Consider the following 16,404-nt stretch of genomic DNA (forward strand, 5'->3'; position numbering starts at 1 on the left):
GAGCATCCTTTCAAATGCCTCTGGGCCCTCTGTATCTCCTCCTTAGAAAAGCGTCTGCCCAGGTCCTTTGCCCATTTTTTGATTGGACCGTTTGTCTTCTTGGAGTAAAGTCGAGTGAGTGAAGATAGGCCAATTGAAATTTTCCCAAAGAGCGGGGGGGGGGGGGAAGAATGAAGAAAAATAAACAGAACCTAAAGGACCTGTGGGATATCATGAAGTAAACAACACTTGCATTACAGAAGTCCCAGAAGAAGAGGGAAAAGAGAAATGGGAAGAATATTTAAATATAAAACAGTCAGCCCTGACTGGTGTGGCTCAGTTCGTTGGGCATCAGTCCGCAAAGTGAAAAGTCACTGGTTTGTTTCCCAGTCAGGGCACATACCAGGATCAGGGATTTGGTCCCTGGTCAGGCCAACTATGAGAGACAACTAATAGATGTTTCTCTCTCACATTGACATTTCTCTCCCTCTCTTTCTCCTTCCTTCTTCTCTCTCTAAAAATAAATAGAAATTAAAAATATAAAGGGGAAGATCTGAGGGAGGGAAGGTGGGAGGGGGCAAGGGAAAGAGGTGGGGGGGAGGCAGAGACAAATGTATTTAAAAAGTAAATAAATTTAAAAAAAGAAAGACAAAGGAACTATTTAAATAAGGTCTGTCATGTAGTTAACAGTATTATATCAATATTAATTTCAAGGTTTTGATCAGTGTACTCTGATTATGAAAGATTAATATTTGGGGAAACTGGGGAAAAAGTATCTGCAAACTATGACTCCTTTTTCAACTCATCTGTAAGTGTCAAATTATTTCAATATAAAAAGTTTAAATTTAAAAAATATATATATATAAAATAGCCAACATATTCCGAATTTGATGAAGTACATGAATCTACACATCTAAGAAGCTCAATAAATTCCAACAATAAAGAACCTTGGCCCAGAATAAGCCCCTGTCTCTATAGTCAATTAATATCTGATAAAGGGGACATGAACATACAAGTAGTAAAAACAGTCTCTTCAATAAATGGTGTTGGAAGAACTGGACTGACACATGCAAAAATAAATAAATAAAACAAAATTAGACCACCAATTCACACCATACACTAAAATAAATTCAAAATGGATAAAAGGCTTAAATATAAGCTGTGATACCATACAAATCTTAGCAGAAAACATAGGCAATAAAATTTTAGACATCTCATTCAGCAATATTTTTACCAATATATCTCCTAGGGCAAGGGAAATAAAAGAAGAAATAAACAAATGGAACTACATGAAATTAAATGGCTTCTGCATGTCTAAAGGAATCATCATCAATATGAAAGGAAACAAACAGTATGGGAGAACATATTTTCCAATGATACATCAGACAAGGGTTTAATATCCAAATTATATAAAGAACTCATATGACTCAATACCAGGAAGACAAATGATCCCATTAAAAATGAGTTAAGGTCTTGAATAGGCACTTACCCAAGAAGAACACACAGAACGCCCATAGACATATGAAAACATGTTCAATTCACTAGTCATCAGAGAGATGCAAATTAAAACCACAATTGGATACCACCTTACACCTACCAAAATGGCTATCATTAATAAATCAACAAACAACAAGTACTGGCAAGGATATGGAGAAAAGAGAACCCTCATGCACTGTTGGTGAGAATGCAGACTGGTGCAGCTACTATAGAAAACAATATAGAATTTCCTCAATAACTATAAATGGAACTGCCTTTGGTCCAGCGATTCCACTGCTCGGAATATACCCTACAGAATCCAGAAATGTCAATTCAAAGGAATTTATGCCATTTATGTTCATAGAAGCACTATTTACAATAGCCAAGAGTTAGAAACAGCCTAAGTATCCATCAGTAGATGAGTAGATTAAAAAACTGTGGTACACAATGGAATATTATGCAGCAGAAAGAGCTACTACCCTTCGCGACAGCATGGGTGGAACTGCAGAGCATTATGCTAAGTGAAATAAGCCAGGCAATGAAAGACAAATACCATATGATCTCACCAATAAGTGGGACCTAATCAGCAAAGCAAGCAGGCAAGGAAAATATGACCAGCAACATTGAAAGAAGAAACCGAAGGGAAAGGAGGGAGGGAGGGAGGGGGTTAGGAGCAGGGGAAGGGGAAGGGGAAGGGTCAGATCAAGGACCATGTGTGAAGGACACATGGATGAAGCCAAAGTGAAGAAGGATTGAGGGGATGACCTGGGGGGGGGGGCAGGGGAAAGTGGTGGCAGGTATAAATGGAGACAAATATATGTGAAAAATTTAAAAATAAATAAATAAACAAATTTAAAAAATAAAAAAAAAACTGTGATACATTTACACACTGCAATACTATGTACCAGAAAAAAGAAGGAATTCCCATCTTTTTCCACAGCATGAATGAAACTGGAGACTATCATGCTAAGTGAAATAAACCAGTCAGTGAAAGAGAACTGCCATATGATCTCACTAATAAGAAGAATCTAATGAACAAAATAAACTAATGAACAAAATAGAACCAGAGGCATAGAATCACAGAATCAACTGACAGTGGTAAGAGGGGAAGAGTGAGTTGGGGACTGTTTGAAGAAAGGTAAAGGGATTAGTCAAGGACATATATGAAGGACTCACAGGCATGGAAAATATGGTGGGAATTGACTATGGAATTGGAGGGCAAACAGGGTGGAAGGGAAAAAGGGGGAAATAATTGGAATACCTGTAATAGCTTAAGCAGTGAAACATAAAACAGAATCTTGAAAACAACAAAATAGAGTGAATTCTCACATACAAGAGAGTTTTAAGAGGAATAACAGTTGGCTTCTTATTCTAAATCTTGGAGGTCAGAAGGCAGCAAGATGACATATTTAAAGTGCTAAAGGGAAAAAAAGAACTGTCAACTAAAAATATCATATTTCACAAAAATATCCTTCAAAAATGGATAAGTAATTCTCACATTTCCAGAATTAAAATAAAAAAGGAAGAAAAAGCTGACAGAAATTATTCCTGGTAGACCTGCCCTACAAGAAATGTTAAAGGCAGTTCTTCAGGTTGAAATGAAAGGAAAATAGATGGTTATTCAAAACTATGTAAAGAAAAAACTTTATTTTTTTTAGATTTTATTTATTTATTTTTAGAGAGAGGGGAAGGGAAGGAGAAAGAGAGGGAGAGGAGCATCAATGTGTGGTTGCCTCCCCCATGCCCCCCACTGAGGACCTGGCCCACAACCTAGGCATGTGCCCTGACTGGGAATCGAACCAGTGGCATGTTGGTTCACAGGCTGGTGCTCAATCCACTGAGTCACACCAGCTAAGGCAGAAAGAACTTTAGAAAAGGTAAATACATAAGTATATATATAACATATAAATTTTTGTATATTTGATTTGTGACTCTTCTCCTTTCCCTTATATAATGTTAAATACAAATGCATAAAACATTTTAATAAGCCTGTTAATGGACATACAATGTGTAAAGGCAAAATTTGTAATAATAACAGTATAATAGGGGTATAAAGATGAATAGCAGCAGAGTTCTGAATGCTATTGAAGCTAAGTTGCTATCAATTCAAAGAAGATTGTTATAACCAGAATATTAAATATAAGCACTAAGAAAATGATTTTAAATATATATGGGAAAGGAAATGAATAGGGAATAAAATGGTATGTTAGGAAAAAATCAGCACATTGGAATGTTTTGGAGGAATTGGAAGAATAATAATGAAGGAATTAATGAACAAAAAAGATATAGGACATATAGAATAATAGCAAAATGCTAGGAGTCCTTCTTTTCAGTATGTACTTTAAATATAGATATGTTAAATTCTCCAATTAAAAAGCAGAGATATAGAGAATATTTTATGGACTTCAAGATGGCAGAGGAGTGAGTGGAAGTCACACTGACCTCCTCCCAGGACCAATCTGGACTTACAACTAAATTTTGGAGAAATCACCTGGAAAACAACTGAACAATAGCAAAAGAAGAACCTTAAAAACTCAGACAGACAGAGGAATCAGCTTTAGCACAATCTAACTGGTAAAGAGTGAGGCAGAGGCTCGAGAAAGTGCAATAGGCACCCACTGGTGGCAGCACCAGAGGGATATTGAAAGAGCCAGTGGGATCCCCCTGAGAAGAGCAGGGTCTAAATCATAAGAGGGTATCTACAGCCTACAGCCCCAGAGACCAAAAAGCACACACAAAACAGCCAGCTGTTAAAAGTATAGGGGTGCTCTCTGCCTAAGACAGGCAGCGGGAGACTCAAATAGCCATTTAAAGGGCCAACACAAAAATTTGTAGTGGCACCATTTACTTACCTTGGGCTCCAGCAAAGGCAGGGGCAGAGTGGACTGGAGCCACCTGAGGAGAGATTGGGGAGGGAGGCTGTGGGGTAAAAACTGAGAAAGTGCCTGGTGGGGACCCAGCACTCACTCACCCTAAATTCCACAGATGTCATCTTGCTCAGGCAGGTCACTTCTCTGAGCAGCAGCAGTGTGAAAGGACACAATAGCCCCACACCCAGGAAGCTCTGCCCTGGCCCTGTGTTGCACAGACCTGGAAGAGGAGACCAGAGCAGCAGTCACAGATAGTAGGTCCCTGGCTTAAGGGGATACAGAGTGGTCTAGAAATGTCTGAGGGGACTCTGGAGACAGGGGCTTTGGAAAGAGAACTGGAGGAGTAGCCAGGGAGATCATGGTGCTAACTCCTCCATACAGCAGCAGCCACCTTGCTCAAGTGGACCACTCCTCCGAGCCTCAGCAGTGTGAAAGGACACAATAATCCTGCCCCCAGGAGGCTCGGCCCAGGTCTGATGTTGGGCAAGCCCTACTGCAGAGTACAGAGCAGCAGTCACAGAGTGTAGATCCCTGGCTAAAGGGGACACAGAGTGGTGTAAAGATGCTTGAGGAAAGTCTGGAGACAGAGGTGTTGGGGACAGAGGAGAGGGAGTAGCTGGGGGGATCCCAGAGCTGACTCCTCCCCCATATGGCAGCAGCCATCTTGCTCAGGCACGCTACTCCCTTGAGTGGAAGAAGCGTGAAAGGACACAATAACCCTGGCCACACGAGGGACTCTGCCCCACCCTGTGGGGCCCAAGCCTGACTGCTGAGGGCAAAGTTACTAGACTAACACCTGGAGGAGACAGACACAGAGAGTACATTCCTAGATGTCTCTTAAAGACTACCTAAGGTCTGACGGAGTCAACAGCACATCATCAGAGGCAGATCTAGAAAGAAAAGAAAAAAGGTGGTCTCGTACCATAGAAGTTCATACCACAAAGTCAGGAAGTTAAGGCAGATCAATTTAAGAAGCAGAAGCAAAAAGAAGAGTCTTACAAATAATGGGAAGACAAAGAAACACCCACCAGTTGAAGGGAAAGGCAGATCTACAGAAAGAAAACTAAATGAAATAGAGGCAGTACACAATCAGAGATTGAGTTCTAAACAATGGTTCTAAGGAAGCACAGTGAGCTCAGTGAGGTCAAAGACAATTACGAAAAAACACATGGAAATTATGAGGAACTTACTGCACACTATATAAACATGAAAAAAACACATAGAAACTATCCAAAAGAGGCAAGAGGAAATGAAGAATACAATTTTTGAATTGAAGAACACATTAGAAGGAATCAAAAGCAGGCTAGATGAAGTAGAGAATCAAATCAATGCGCTGGAGGACAAGGTAGAAAAGAGCACCCACAAAGAGCAAGAAAATGAAAAAGGACTCAAAAACAAAGAAGAGGCATTCAGGACAACTTGAAATGTAATAATATCCATATTATAGGGATACCAGAAGGAGAAGAAGAGGAGGAAGGGATAGAAAAACTGTTTGAAAAATTAATGATGGAAAACTTTTCTAAATGGAGGAGTGAAAAAGTCACGCAAGGCCAGGAAGCACAGAGGGTCCCATTCAAGAGGAACCCAATGAGACCCACTCCAAGACACATCATCTTTAAGATGGCAAATATCAAAGACAAACAGAGAATCTTAAAGGAAGCAAGGGAGAAAGAGGTAATAACATGCAAGAGATCTCCAATATGGCTAGCAACTGACTTTTCAACAGAAACACTACAAGCCAGCAGGGAATGGTAAGAAATATTCTAAGTAATGAAAAGCAAGGCCCAGTATCCAAGAATACTCTACTCAGCAAGGCTCTCAATTAAAATGGAAGGGGAAATAAGGAATTTCCCAGATAGAAGAAGGCTAAAATAATACAGCTCCACCAAACCAGCACTGCAAGATATGCTAAAGGAACTCCTTTAAGAAGATGAAGAAAAAGAGTGGGAAAGAGAAGAACACAGGTACAAAGGGAAAAAATAAATAGTATCTATCAATAATAAATTTAAATGTAAGTGGATTAAATGTTCCTATCTAAAGATGTAGGATAGCTGAATGGAAAAGTAAACATGACCCACACATATGCTGCCTACAAGAAATACATCTCAAAAAAAGGACCTACACAAACTGAAAGTAAAGGGATGAAAGAAATATATTCCAAGCAAATGGATAGTGAAAGAAACCAGGGGTTGCAATACCTTATGAGACAAAATAGATTTCAAAACAAAGGCCATAAAAAGAGACCCAGAGGACACCATAATACACAAAGGAAGAATCCATCAAGAAGACATAATCATTGTAAACCTATCTGCACCCAAAATAGGAGCACCAAAATATATAAGGAAAATCTTGGAGGACTTCAAGAAAGATATGGACAGTAACACACTGATAGTACAAGATTTTAACATGCCACTGTCAAAAATGTGTAGATCTTGCAAACAAAACACCAACAAGGATATTGTGGAACTGAATGACACATTAGATCAAATGAACTAAACTGACATTATACAGAACCACTCATCCCTAAGAAGCTAAATACACATTCATTTCAAATGTAAATGGAAGATTTTCAAAGATACACCAGGTGATAGGACACAAAACAAGCCTCAACAAATTCAGGAAAAAGAAAATCTCAACAAGCATTTTCTAGGACCACAAGAGCTTGAAACTAGAAACCCACCTGAAGGAAAAAACTCAAAAATGTTTAAACTCATGGAGATTGAATAGCACACTATGAAACTATGAATGGGTCAGTGAGATCAAAGAAGAAAGAAAAAGGTTTCTGGAAACAAATGAAAATGAACACACACCAGTCCAAAAACTATGGGACACAGTGAAAGCAGTCCTGAGAGGGAAATTCATAGTGATACAAGCCCACTTCAAAAAGATAGAAACATTTCAAATAAACAACCTAAACCTCCAGCTTCAAGAACTAGAGAAACAACAGCAAACAAAGCCCAGATTGAGCAGAAGAAAGGAAATAATCAATATCAGTGCAGAATTGAATGCCATAGAGACTAAAAGAATATTTCAAAGGATCAACATATCCAGAAGATGGTTCTTTGAAAAGATAAATGAAATCAACCAGCATTTAAGGAGACTCATCAAGAAATAAAGGGACAGGACCCAAATAAATAATATCAGAATTGAAAGAGGAGAAATAATAACTGATACCACAGAAATACAAAGGATTGTAAGAAATTACTATGAGCAAATATATGCCAAGATATTTGAAAACCTGGGTGAAATGAACAAATTTATTTTAAAAAATAACCTTTCAACAGTGAATGAAGAAGCAGAAAGCTTGAACAGAATGAAAACAGGTGGTGAAATTGGGGCAATAATAAAAAAAACTCCCTGCATACAAAGGTCCTGGACTGTACGCTTTCACAGGAGAAATTTACAAAACATTTAAGGAAGAGCTAATCTCTGTCCTTCTCAGACTACTCCAAAAAATCAAAGAGAGGGAAGACTCCCAAACTCTTATTATGAGGCTAGCATTATCTTAATCCCAAAACCAGATAAAGACACAACAAAGAAAGAAAACTTCAGGGCAGTATCACTGATGTACATAGACGCTAAAATCCTCAACAAAATATTGACAAACCGCATTCAGCAATTCATTAAAAAGATCATCCACCATGATCAAGTGGGATTCATTCCAGGGATGCAAGGATGGTTCAAAATTTGTAAATCATTAAATGTGACACATCACATTAACAAAAGGAAAGGCAGAAAGCACATGATGATATCAAGAGATGTGGAGAAAGCATTTGATAAGGTATGGCACCTATTTATGATAAAAACACTCAGCAAAATGGGAATAAAGGGGGCATATCTCAACATAATAAGAGCCATATGTGAAAAACCTATAGCCAACATCATACTCAATGGGCAAAAACTGAATACTTTCTCACTAAGTTCAGGAACAAGACAAGGAAGTCCTCTTTCACCACTTCTTCTCAACATAGTATTGGAAGTCCTAGCCACAGCTATAAGACAAGAAAAAGAAATAAAAGGCAAAGAAATTGGAAAGGAGGAATAAAGCGATCATTGTTTGCAGATGACATGATAGTGTACATATAAAACTTCATAGACTGCCAAAACCTACTTGACCTAAGAAGTGAATTTGGCAAAACAGCAGGATACAAAGTCAATATTCAGAAATTGAATGAATTTTGCACACCGAAAATGAAATGTCCGAATCAGAAATCTGGAAAAAAATCCCCTTTGCTAGAGCAATAAGAATAAAGTACCTAAGAATAAACTTTACCCAGGAGGTAAAAGTCTTCTATGCAGAAAACTATACAACACTGAAGAAAGAAATTAAGGAAGACACCGATAAATGGAAGCATATACCATGTGCATGGATTGGAAGAATTAACATCATCAAAATGTCCATACCACCCAAAGCAATTTTTAGATTCCATGCAATCCCTATTAAAATACCAATGACATAGAACAAACATTTTAAAAATTCATATGAGACCATAAATGACCCTAAATAGCCTCAGCAATTTTGAGAAAGATAAACAACGTAGGAGGGATCCCAATACCTGACATCAAACTATATTACAAGGCAACTGTAATCAAAACTGTCTAGTACTGGAATAAAAACAGACACATAGATCAATGGAACAGAATAGAGAGCCCAGAAATAAAAATATGTCTTTCTGGTCAATTAATATTCAACAAAGAGGGCAAAAGCATAAAATAGAGTGCAAATAGCTTCTTCAACAAGTGGTATTGGGAGAGCTGGACAGCTTCATGAAAAAAATTGAAATTTGAGCACCAACTTACAGCATACACAAAAATAAACACAGGATGGATAAGAGACTTAAATATAAGTCACAACACTATAAAAGTCCTAGAGGAGAACATATAGAGGAAACTCTCAGATATCCCATGCAGCAATATTTTCACTGACATGTCCCCTAGAGCAAGAGACATAAAGGAATGAATAAACAAATGGGACTTCACCAAAATAAGCAGTTTCTGCATGGCTAAAGAAAACATCATCAAAATGAAAAGGGGGGTTACCATATGGGAAAATATATTTGACAATCATACCTCAGACAGGGGATTGATCTCCACCTAAAGAACACACACGACTCCACTCTAGGAAGACAAACAACCCAATTAAAAAATGGGCAAAAGACCCGAAAAGACACTTCTCCAAGGAGGACATACACAGTTCCCAGAGACATATGAAAAGGTGCTCATCATCACTAGCCATCAGAGAAAAGCAAATTAAAACCATAATTAGATACCACTTCACACCAGTCAGAATGGCAATCATAAATAAATCAACAAACAACGAAGGCTGACGAGGTTGTGGAGAAAAGGGAACCCTAGTAATCTGTTGGTGGGAATGCAGACTGGTGCGGCCACTGAAAATCCATTTGGAATTTCCTACAAAAAACAAAATATGGAACTGCCTTTTGACCCAGTGATTTCAATGCTGGGATTTTACCCTAGAAATTCCAAAACACCAATTCAAGAGAACCTATTCACCCCAATGTTCATAGCAGCAGAATTTACAATAGTCAAGTGCTGAAAGCAACCTAAGTGCCCATCAGTAAATGAGTGAATCAGTGTTACATTTACACAATGGAATACTATGATGCAGAAAGTAAGAAAGCTCTACTACCATTTGCAACAGCATGGATGGAACTGTAGAGCGTTATTCTAAGTGAAATAAGCCAGGCGGTGAAAGACAAATACTGCATGGTTTCACCTATAAGTGGAACCTAATCAGTAAAGCAAGCAGGCAGGGAAAATATGACCAGCAATATTTAAAGAAAGAAGAAACTAAAGGGGAAGGAAGGACGAAGGGAGGGCAGGGGTAAAAGGGGTGGAGAAGGGGAAGGGTCAGATCAAAGAACATGTGTGAAGGACACATGAATGAAGCCAAGGTGGGCAAGGATTGAGGGGGGGGGAACTGGGCGTAGAAGGGGCAGGGGGAAGTGTTGGTGGGTAAATGGAAACAATTTATGTGAAAAATTAAGAAAAAAATTAAGAAAAGAATATTTTCCAAACATTTAAAGAAGATGTAAAACCAATCTTTCTCAAATTCTCTCCACAAACCGAAGATGGAATACATTTTTTCCTTTTTATTATTGTTCAAGTACAGTTGTCTCCATTTTCCCACCACCACTTTCTTCTGCCCCACCTGTCCCCACCTCCCTCTCTCAGTCCTTCCCGCCTTTGGCTTTGTCCATGGGTCCTTTATACAAGATAAACATGTTAGACTACCTTTTCCCTTCTTTCTCCCATTTCCCCCTCCTCTGGTTCTTCTCAGTTTGTTCTTTATTTCAATGTCACTGGTTACATTTTTCTTGCTTATTTGTTTAGTTGGTTACGTTCCACTTATCGGTGAGATCATATGGTATTTGTCTTTCACCACCTGACTTATTTCACTTAGCATAGTGCTCTCCAGTTATATGCTGTCACAAAGGGTAGGAGCTCTTTCTTTCTTTCTCCTGTGTAGAGAAGATGGAATACTTATTATCTTATTCTATGAATTTCCAGGATTACCTGATACCAAAGCAAAACCATGGCACTAGAAGAAAACAATATGCCAATATCCCTTATAAATATTAAAGCAAAGTTACTCAACAACATGCTCACAAACTGAACTCAGGAACATATGAAAGGGATTATACAGAATGACCAAATGTGGTTCAACATACAAATATAAGTTAATACAATACACAACATACATAAAATAATGAAAAAAAATGTGATCAATCATCTCAATTGATGCTAAAAAGTATTTGATAAAATCTAATAATGTTTATCCAGAGGACAAAAGACAAATACCATATGATCTCACCTATGAGTGGAACCTAACCAACAAAACAAACAATCAAGGAAAATATAACCAGCAACATTGAAAGAAAAAAGAAAGCAAAAGTATCAAGAGGGAAGGAGGGAAGAAGGGAAGGGGGGGTGGGGAAAGGGAAGGGAAGGGCCAAGTCAAGGAACATGTATAAAAGACCCATGGACAAAGCCAAAGTGGAAAAGGATTGAGGGAGGGAGTGGTGGAGGGGGCAGGGGAAAGTGGTGGCAGGAAGGTGGAGACAAATGCATTTGAACAATAAAAAATAATTTAAAAAATATTTTTCTCTTAAAAAAAATCTAATAACATTTCCTGATAAAATATTCAGCTACTTAGGAATAGAATGGAACATCTTAATGTGATAAAGAACATTTATGAAAAGCTAAAAGTTAACATTATATTCAATAGTAAAAGACTGAAGTCTTTCCCCCAAAATCTCACACAGAATCACACACTGAAAACAATGAATAGGAGCATTGGTGAGTTGTGAGGCAACCTCAAGTAACTTACATACATGCATTTGGAGACCTCAAAGAAGAGGAAAAATGAGGGGATGAAGAAGTATTCAAATGAAAACTCTCCAAATTTAATATAATGAAGAAACTCAGCTAACGAGCAAAACAGAGGCAAACTCAAATATAGACAGCAGGATGACATCTATGGAGGGGGGCAGGGAGGATAGAGGATGGAGAGAGTGACTGAAAAAGAAAAAGGACTCATAGACACGGTCGAAAATGTGGTGATTGCAGGGGAAAGAGGTATAAGGGGCATAAATGGCAATGGAAAAAATACAATAAAAATATAAAAAAATAAAAATCTGCAAATTTGATGAGAACTCTAAACCCAGAGAACCAAGAAGCTAAAAGAATGTGAAGAACAAGAAATATGAAGAAAATTTTACCAAGGTCCATTCCATAATAATTAAATTATTAAAAATTAGTGATAAAGGCAAAGTCTTGAAAGTACCTAGAGAAAAAAGACACTTTTTTACAGAAGAGCAAAGACAAGGATAGGAATAGATTTCTTCTCAAAAACAATGAAAGCAAGAGAGTGAAGCAATATCTTCAAAGTATTGAAAGATTAAACTGTCAACCTAGAGTTCTCTATACAATGAAATGTATTGTAAAAACAAAGGTGGCTTTTTCTGAAATACAAAGGATTAAAGAATTGGGGGAAGTCCCAGACCCATGCCAGGAGAGACCTGGATTCATAAAGTCTCTGGTGAACAAGGTCTGGAAAGGCAGCAAGCAATTCAGAATGGGGTGGGACTCACCTGTTAGAGATTGGCAGAGAATATGGGAGGTCCTGGTGACACTGGAGCTGTGAGAGGAGTTGAGCTGCGACTGGCCATGACCCGGATAGACTCTGGACCTGTGAGAGAGTTGGAGTGTGTGGAAAGTTGGGCAGTGACTCAGAGCAACAATAGCATCCTAAGAGACTTTTTTCAAAAGTAGAATGGAAGAGCACAGTGCAGGGACCTCCTGCTCAGCTCCCAGCCAACACAGAGGGAGGAGTGTGAGTGTGATTTGCTTCCACTTAGTGCACCTCACGGACTGATCAAAGCAGGGCAAAGCGAGGTGGCTCATCAGTGCTGCCCTGGCACAAATGCACAGAGTGGACAGTGTGGGCTGCACAATGCTCTGAGGGCGTGGGCTGGAAACTGGGCACCTGTGATTATTGAAGCCCAGACTGGGCTCCCAATCTTGCAGAACCACAGGAAAGGAAAAAATGGAGCCCAGCCCCCTCTCTGCCTGCAGAAACCAAGAAGATCTGCAAAACCAGTAGGGTAGGTTTAACAACCAACAGAGAGCTTTCCCCCCACTCCCCAAGAGTAAAAGAGTAAGACCTGGAGCTGAGAGATAACAACAGATGGATCCACAAAGAAGTCAGAAGGTGAACACCAACAGCTGAGACAAATTTAACTTTCCTCTTCATTACAACTTCCATGTTTTTTTTTTTTAATTTTTGTTTCTTTTTTCCATTTATTCAATTTTTTGTTTGTTTTTATGGTTTGTTTTGTTTTTTAATTCTTCCTTTCATATTGCATTTTAATTTTTCCTCTTTCACTTCACTTGTATTACAAATAACTCATTACTCTTGGTCTTTTACTTTTTATTCTTTTTATTCAAATTATATATTTCTTATCATGCTATTGTTATTCCATTTCCCACACAGCACCCTTCCCTGGCCTTAATCCATTTCTCCATATTCCTGATCTTTATTACTGTTGTGGTTAACTTTACTTTCTCTCACACTAAGCCAAGTTTTTATCCCCTACTGTCATTCTTCCTCCTTCATCTAACCTTGCATAAGCACTCTTCTTTCTTAAGTCAGCTTGCATTTTTTTTCCTATAGAATAAGAGTCTTATTTCTTTTCTACCTTTTATAAACAGTGGCTAGTTAGGGAAAATATTGTGGTTATTGTTGTACTTCTCCAAAAGGACTCCTATTTGTTCAGTACTTGTTTGTACTTTAAATCCCACAAAACAGTTTCCCACTGTCTAACTCCATTTTGCCTTCCCCCTGCCCCTGATCAGTTAAGTGAGGAATTTTATTTCACTGTTTTTTCTCTCCCATTTTCCCCCCTCTTTCAACCTGTACTTTACTCCTACTGTCATTAGTTTGTTCCCCTCATCCTCTCAAAATCATTTTTCTTTATTGTAAATATTTAATATTCACTTTTGCTTTTCTGCAATATTCTTATTCCCAGTCCACCTTTATTAACATTCACTCAGCTGTCATTGCTATCAACTCTGCCATGGTTTTCCTGCCATTTTGCTCCCATTGGTCCAGTACCTCTTCAATTTTACTTTGAACCTCATAGTACACTCTTCCCTTTTCTAACGCTATTGTTTGCATTGCACTTTTGAGTTTTCCTTAAGTTGCAAATTTTGTTCTCTCCCTTTCTTTTCCTCTGTTCTTTGCCAACACTTATCAACTCTCCTCCCTCTTACCACTCAATAACATTTTTCCCTCTTTTAGTCATCTCATATTGCCTTTGTCATGTCTTATAACATCGACAATCTCTCTTCACCTTTATTAATCTTAGTTCAATTGCAGTGGAGATTGCTGGTGTGGTAGGGGAGTTCTTTTTGCTGAAATAGGTTTGGTTGTCTGGTAATACTGCTTTGTTAACCAACACCTGTACAGCAACATAGAAGACAAGGTGGGAGTTGGAACTACCAGCAAGCCTGACAGAAGGGAGAACCTACCAACAAAGAAGCCATCAACAGGTAAAGTCCAAGTACAATGAGAAATCCCATGTAAATGAGAGAAAGGACAAACCTAGAACATCCAGAGAAGGAGATGAAAGAGATTGGGCCACTGAGTCCCACAGAACCCCTACCACAGAAGTTTGCCCCACAAAGACAGCAGGCAAAGAAGAGCATCTGGAATCACAAAAACAAACAAAAATAGTCACCTAAAATGGGGGGACAAATAAAGAACTCAGAGTAGAAAGAAATGGAAAAATCCACAGTACGAGAGCTTAATGAAATGGAGGCAAGCAAATATCAGGCATAGAATTCAAAAACATGGTTATACAGATGCTCAAGGAACTCACTGACAACTACAAGGAACTGAGTGGGAACAACAACAATATGAAAAAGGAAATATAAACCTTTAACAAGAACAAGGAAGAAATGAAGAATACAATACCTAAAATAAAAAATATACTAGAAGGAATTACATGTAAGTTGGATGAAGCAGAGGACTGAATTAGTGAGCTGGGAGACAAGGTAGAAAGAAATATGCAGGTAGAGCAACAAGACGAAAAATTACTGAAAAAAATATTAAGATAGCTTAAGGGAACTACAAGACAACATGAAATGCAACAACATTTGAAATATAGGAATACCAGAAGAAGAAGAAAAGGAGCAAGGGATAAGGATACAAAACCTGTTTAAAAAAATAATGACAGAAAACTTCCCTAACCTGGAGAGGCAAAAAGCCATGCAAGTTCAGGTGTCACAGAGGGTCCCGATCAAGACAAACCCAAAGAGGCCTACTCCATGACACATCATAATGAAACTACCACATTATAAAGACAAAGAGAGAATTTTAAAGGCAGCAAAGAAGAAACAGGAAGTAATATATAAAGGAGCTCCAATAAGTTTAGCAGCTGATTTCAACAGAAACACTACAAGCCAGAAAGGAATGGCAAGAAATATTCCAAGTAAATGAAAAACAAAGGCCTGCAACCAAGACTACTCTACCCAGTAAGGCTCTCAACTAAACTGGAAGGCAAAATAAGGAGTTTCCTAGGCAAAAGAAGTTTAAAATAATACACCAAGCTAGCATTACAAGGTATGCAAAAGGGACTGCTTTAAGAAGATGATGAAAAAGAGACAAGAATACAGGTACAAGAGGGGGAATGAACAAGCCCCTGTCAATAATAACCTTAAATTTAAATGGATTAAATGCTGCAATAAAAAGACATAGGGTAGCTGAATAAATAAGAGAACAAGACCTTCACATATGCTGCCTACAAGAGACCCACCTAAGGACAAAAGACCTACACAGACTGAAACTGAAGAGTTGGAAGGATATATTCCAAGCGAATGGACAGGAAAAAATAAAAGCCAGAGTAGCAATACTTATATTAAACTACATAGACTTCAAAACAAAGGCCATAAAAAAGAACACAAAAGGGCATTCATAATACTCAAGGGAAGAATCCATGAAGAAGACATAAACATTTTAAACCTATATGCACCCAATGAAGGAGCACTCAAATATATAAGGAAAATGTTGGAAGACTTCAAGAAAGATATAGACAAATACATACTTATAGTAGGGGATTTTAACGCCCCACTGTCAGCAATGGATATGTCTTCCAAAAAAATATCAACAAGGATATTGTGTCGTTCAACAACACCTTAAATCAATTGGACTTCACTGATACATATAGATCGTTTTATCTCAAAGAAGCAAAACACATTCTTTTCAAATGCACATGGAACATTTTCAAAGATAGACCGCATGATAGGACAGAAAACAAGCTTCAAAAAATTCAAGAAAATTGAAATCATAACAAGCATTTCTCAGACCACAAGGGCTTGAAACTAGTAACGAGCCTCAAGGAAAAAAACTCAACATGACTCAAATTCATTGAGACTGAATAGCATACTACTAAACAATGCATGGGTAAATACTGAGATCGAGGAAGAAGTCAAAAAGTTTCTGTAAACAAATGAACATGAACACACCACAGTCCAAAACCTATGGGACACAGCAAAG

The sequence above is a fragment of the Pteronotus mesoamericanus genome, unplaced genomic scaffold, assembly GCF_021234165.1.
Source record: "Pteronotus mesoamericanus isolate MK-2021 breed Mesoamerican mustached bat unplaced genomic scaffold, CSHL_Meso_final contig_66, whole genome shotgun sequence".
In the NCBI taxonomy this organism is placed as follows: domain Eukaryota; kingdom Metazoa; phylum Chordata; class Mammalia; order Chiroptera; family Mormoopidae; genus Pteronotus; species Pteronotus mesoamericanus.